Here is a 6000-nt window from a genome sequence, read left to right as displayed (position 1 = left end):
CCTTGATTTGTTTTTCTTAAACTTGTGTCCCTAACACAATACCTCTAACATATGACTCAATAAATATTTTTTGAATGAAATGAGAAGTACAGTGTAAATATAAATAGCCACAGGGGAGTTGGAGTCGACACCATGACTAAATAGGGAATTTTTCTGAATTATCTGCTTCCAGCAGTATCTCTATTCTGGATGTTTCCAGTAAGTTTTCCTTCTGCCTCTGACCCTCAGTATCTCAGTTTCTATCCCCTGATACAACCACTACTTGTGTTGTCATTCTGAGATGCCCCGAGTGTACATTCAATCAAAATATATTATGTATTCTCATAGACAGAAGTGCTTCCTTCTTGTTAACAACTGTTTCACTGTAGGAAAGTACCATAGTATAGTCAGTTCATCTTTTCTTCAAAGACATTAAGGTTGTTTCCCATCTTTTGCTTCTGCAAATTGCTACTGCCATGAATAACTTTGTGCATAACATTTCTGTGCATATGTGCAGTTGTATAAATATGCCCCGAAACTCCATCTTTTACTTTGGTTCAGGATAAAGAGATGGTGCAGAGATGGCAGCAAGGATCTGGGTGTTGTTTTTTGCCCGAGCCACACAACATGCGATATCTTAGTTCCCCAATCAGTGATTGAACCCTCGCCCCATGCACTGGAAGCACTGCGTCTTAACTGCTGGACTGCTAGGGAAGTCCCTAGAATCTGGCTTAGATGCTCAGAAAGTACCAAAAAGGTGCGTCTAGTCCCAGTGTACAGCTAGAGTTTGGGGGCCACTTGGAAACTGAATTGCTCCAACCAAGTTTCAAAGACAGTGATGCATTAACTACATTCTCTTAGATTTCTTTACTGCATTCTTTCATAATATGACAATTGCTTGTTTGCTGTCAACTGTACTAGATCATAAACTAGTCTACTGGAAAGTAGTGAACAAGACAGATGAATGACTTTGCTTTCCAATGGTTTTTTTTTTTTCAGCCTCTTGCTCTGGGGCAAGTGGGATCTTAGTTCCCCCCATGAGGGGTCTAACCTGAGCCCTGCATTGGAAGGGCACAGTCTTAACCACTGGACTGCCAGGGAAGTTCCTCCAAGGCATTGTTCTTATGGAACTGTTTTTATTATTGATATCTTTATAGGTGTGTGTATGCAGTAAATGAAATAACAGAAGTGATCAGCAAAGTAATTAACCTTCAATTTAAAATGCCTGGACTTCCCTGGTGGCTCAGACAGTAAAGAATCTGCCTGCAATGCAGGAGACCTGCGTTCAATCCCTGGGTGGGGAAGGTCTCCTGAAGAAGGGACCGACTACCCACTCCAGTATTCTTGCCTGGAGAATTTCATGAACAGAGGAGCCTCGCAGGCTACAGTCCATAGGGGTCGCAAAGAGTCTGACACGACTGAGCCACTAACATACTTTAAAATATTTATATGTACACATATATAATACAAAGGAATTGATGCTTTTGAACTGTGGTGTTTGAGAAGACTCTTGAGCATCCCTTGGACTGCAAGGAGATCAAACTAGTCCATTCTAAAGGAAATCAGTCCTGACTATTCATTGAAGGACTGATGCTCAAGCTGCAATACTCCAATACTTTGGGCACCTGATGTGACAAACTGACTCATTAGAAAAGACCCTGATGCTGGGAAAGATTGAAGGAAGGAGGAGAAGGGGACGACAGAGGACGAGATGGTTGGATGGCATCACTGATGGGATGGACATGAGTTTGAGCAAGCTCCGGGAGTTGGTGATGGACAGGGAAGCCTGGTCTGTGTCCACGGGGTTGCAAAGAGTGGGACACGACTGAGCGACTGAACTGAACAATACATATTTATGTATATAGACACTACGTTGGAAGACTCTATTCTTGCCGTAATTTTTTTCCCCCTCTCCCCTAGCCCCATACTGTCTCTAGAAGAGCTCACGCTTTTACCTCGAAGTTAACCAAACCACTAAATTTGCTTGGAGCACAAGGCGAGTTCGACGCGCCACCGGTAGGGGGCAAGAATCACCCAGCGTGCCCATTACCTAAGCAACGGGTTCAAACAGCATTCTCAGGATGACTTTACAAAAGGGTTACCAAGTTAATTTGTTTATTCTGGGTCAGGTCATTTAGTAGTAGTACCAGTAACAATAATCATAACGGAGAATACAAAAATAAGGAAGAGAGAGGAGGTAGCAACAGACCTGCAGCAATCATTAATTGAGAGCAACAGTTTGTTCCGGTTAGTGGGTGTGCGCGAGAAAAAGAGAAAGAGGGGCTAACCGCGCTCTCACTCCTTAGGATTTGATTATGGTAATAGAACAGCCGAGGGGCTCCAGTTACTTGCGGTTTCACATTAAATAAAGTGCTTTGAGCAAGCCTAAGAAGCAATAAGTAGGCGAATATTTTTTTCTAGAATTCATTAAGGTAACAAGCGTTTCAAAGTGACAGAGACACTATTAGATAACCTCCTGGGCCAAAGCCACACACCAAAAACGTTTGAAAACAGCTTCAGGCCCCTCCTAGCGACTTTGAAAGCAGGTGTGGCACGCATGCGCCCGGCCCACCAGCTGACCTCCTCGTGGCAAGTCAAAGCACCGACCTTCTTCCCGACAGCCCGCGGGGGCGAAAGGGCGGAGGAACGGAACTCTCGCGACGTCTTTCGAGCCCCGGCGGAAGCAGTAGACACGTGACTCTCCTAGGCGGCCTTCGCCTTCCCCCCCTCCCCCTTCTCGGAAACCCGGCCCCCTCACCCCTCGCCCACCCGGGAGCCGCGGTAATGGACCGTTTGGGTTCCGGAATTCCCTTGGATCCAACCACTGGTACCCGGTCGGCGGGAGCGACGGAGTTCGTGCTTGGCGGCGAAGGCAGGGGGCAGTCATGGGGGGGTGGAAATCATCTTCCTTCACCTAGGACGGAGGCGGGGCGGAGAGGAGTGCTAGGGAGTAGGGTGTTGGGGGGAGGGAGGAAGTCACGTGGGTCGCGCGGCGCGCGCTGCGTGCGCGCGGCGCCTCATCCGTCGCCCCACCCCCTCCCCGTGGGGCGGGGGGGTTGGGGGAGGGGCGTCAAGATGGCGGCGGGGAGGTAGGCAGAGCCGGACGCCGCTGCTGCCGCCGCCACCGCCGCCTCCGCTCCCGTCGCCTCTGGTTCTTCAAGCTGTCGTCACCTGAGAGAATCTGTTCCGGTGTCGGATCCGGCGGGGAAAGTAAGTCCACCCCTTATCCGTTTTCTGCCTCCACACTCCTTCTCCCGGACAGCCTCCCACTCCCACCCTCTTCGGGGGGCCGTGCGGGGCCGGGCTCGGGGGGGGGTGGGGGGAGGCCGCCACCTCACCCTGGCTTGGGGCCTCCCTCGCCGCCCCCTCCGCTGCGCGCCCCGGGGTCTTCGGGGGCACGGTCCCGGCGGCGGCCCCGCCGCGCTCGCTTCCTCCGCCCGTCAGCGCCGGGCCCTGCGGTCGCCGCGCGTGGGGCTCTCGGGCCCCGAGGGCGCGCTGTCCGGGGTTGGAGACACCTCGTTTAAGCGAGGAGTCAGCGTCTGCGGACGCCGGCTCCGGCTCTGCTTGGGTCGCCCCCTTTGGTTCCGCGGCTAGACCAGGGTCTGTGAGGTCCCGGGACCCGCAGAAAAGTGAGCTCCGCAGTCCTTCAAAAGTCCTCGTACCCAGGCATTGCTCTGGTTCAGGGCGAGAGTGCGGGGAGCGACGGGACACCGCACCTACAATTTGCTGGTCACCTCGCTGTCGGGGTGGTGGGGACGGTACGTGGGACACGTGGGGCCACCTTCACGCTTCACCCAGTGATGAGGTTAATTTTGCCCCAAGCTGGCTCGCCCGCCTCCTAGACGCTAAGCAGGCATCTGTGGAGGGGCTAGTCGGTTGGGGATTTGCTTGCTTTGAGAGTGTTTGGCGTAACGAGCATCTAAAGTTCCCCAAACCAGTGTATGCTGGTGGTTTCCCAGTAGTGGTTTGAAGTCGGTTTAACCGCTGAGGAGATTTGGATGTTCCTGAACCCTTGTGATTGTTTCTTTCCTGACCCTGGCATCCAGCTCCTCCCCTTTCCACCCCGGCTTTGTGCTTCTGTTTGGTTAATGTTTGCGGACCACTAACTTGATCCTCGCACGGAGAAGCTCTTTTTTATGTGCGTGCTCGGTTTACTGTGGGAGGCTTTTGTTTTGGGGAGTCGCTGGTTGAGAAACGTGGGAAAAGAACGGGAGAGAAAATGAGAGTCAAAGAAAGCAACGTTTTTATCCATTGAATTGCGCAGCCAATTGTAACTGCACCCGGAAGTTTGTACTGAACACGTGTTGATGAGAGAAGGTTAAAAGCTGGGTCCCCTTTGACCTTTGAAGTTGATTATTAGCAATTTATGTTGAGTTAAATATTTCATATTCTCAATGTAACCAGAATTAGAGACGGAATGGGGTTCTAAAGTGTCGGCCAAGGAGGGCCCAGAAAGCTGTCAAATCCTTAGTTGCTCTCTATCGCTATTCCTCCTAACAGTTGCAGTCACTTAAACCAGCTAACAGTGCGAAGGGATCCCATATTTTCCCGGTTATTTACGGCAGTCAGAACTGATTTTTGTAAGCAATGGGGAAAGCCTTCATCATTGCACAAAAGATAGTCTGTACAGAATTTCTAGGGTAAAATGTAGAATTTACTGCTGGTAGGACATTAGTTTTGCAAGCAAGGGGACATTTTATTTTCATGTTTAAAGAAGTTGTTTCCAGTGTTTGCCTTACCAGAGAAGACTTCTTTACTGTTTTCCTCTGGCTTCTGCTTTTTATCTCCCAGTCTATTTCCAGTCTAAATTTATTCCTTACAGTTCTTCAGAAATTTAAGTAAATTTTACTTCAGTTGCTGGATAAGTGTTAAAAAGGGAGGTTTAGTGAGTGACTTATAGTTGATAAATTCATTCATCCAGTCATTCGTCCATTGAGTGCTTTTATGTTTCAGGCAGTTTTACAGGTTTTAAGGGCGTTACTGAGATTACCATTTTTTTTTTTTTACCACAGATTTTTAAAGTCGTCCTCGTGCCGCTCCCCCCCACCCCACCCCCCACCCCCCAACCCGCGAAGACTTTAGGTACAGATAACATTTTGGCCTTTCTTAGTCTCTAAATTGAGCTTTGATTTGAGATTTGCTGACCTGCCTGTGAAGTAAGAAAGCAGGCAGGTCTGAGGGCTGGTCTTCACAAGTTACCTGACTTTTCAGGTAACTTGAGGCTCTGTGGGTTTTTGAACATTGGAGTAAAGAAAGATACTTTCTGAGAGGAATTGTTTTCCGTTAAATACCCAATTAGTAACCAAAATGATGTAATCCTTGAGTTTTTGCTCTTGTCTTTTTTTATGCTAATTGACAGATCCACTTTGATGTGGCTGAACTGAGTATTAAGGACAGCCTTGGGATACCACTGAAATTTTCTGTAGATGGAAAGGATAGGCTCTTGAAGAGCAGGAACTCTCTTATGAACAAAAAATATATATATGGTACAAAACCCATCAAATTAATTTGGTTATTTACTTCTTAGCAGACAGTATGTAGCACAGAGCAGTGATTTTCAAACCTTTTTACTGTATTCCATAGTAAGAAATGTGTTTTATATTGTGAACTCTAGCACATTAATACATGTGTAGAACTGAGTTTTATATAACAACGTTTACTTTTTACTGTGTGCTGCACTATGTTCTGTATTTAACATATTTGAATAGTCTGTATTTGAAACATTTAAAAAATACCGGTCATAACGTAAATTATTTGACAACTCGTTGTGTTGTGACTAGCAGTTTGAAACATACTGGTATGGGATTCAAAGCACAGGATCTGGGAGGTGTGGTATCAGCCCTCCTAGGTTTGTAACTCTGCTCCAAGCTTGCTTTGTTGTTAACTTCTTACGGTTCATCTCTCTAAGCCTCAGTATCTCATCTCCAACAAGGGGATAACAGGTAATTTTTACTTATGGATTATTTTGAGAGTTAAGAGAAAAAAAGTCCAACCATCCAGTGAATGTTGGGAAGACTAGCC

At 47.7% G+C, this 6000-nt stretch overlaps 1 protein-coding gene across 1 annotated transcript in view; it reads left to right on the top strand.

The window, feature by feature from the left end:
• Positions 1-3030: 3030 nt before the first annotated feature.
• The window catches only part of SBNO1 (strawberry notch homolog 1), a 57060-nt gene continuing 54090 nt past the window's right edge, over positions 3031-6000 (top strand). Inside the window, 1 exon segment of the mRNA XM_027566973.1 lies at positions 3031-3189. The gene's annotated coding sequence lies outside the window, so the exon portion shown is untranslated.

The sequence above is a fragment of the Bos indicus x Bos taurus genome, chromosome 17 (genome assembly GCF_003369695.1).
Source record: "Bos indicus x Bos taurus breed Angus x Brahman F1 hybrid chromosome 17, Bos_hybrid_MaternalHap_v2.0, whole genome shotgun sequence".
Taxonomy (NCBI): Eukaryota; Metazoa; Chordata; class Mammalia; order Artiodactyla; family Bovidae; genus Bos; species Bos indicus x Bos taurus.
The sequence above is the reverse complement of the archived record's forward strand: the minus strand, read 5'-3'. Positions and strand labels throughout refer to the sequence as shown.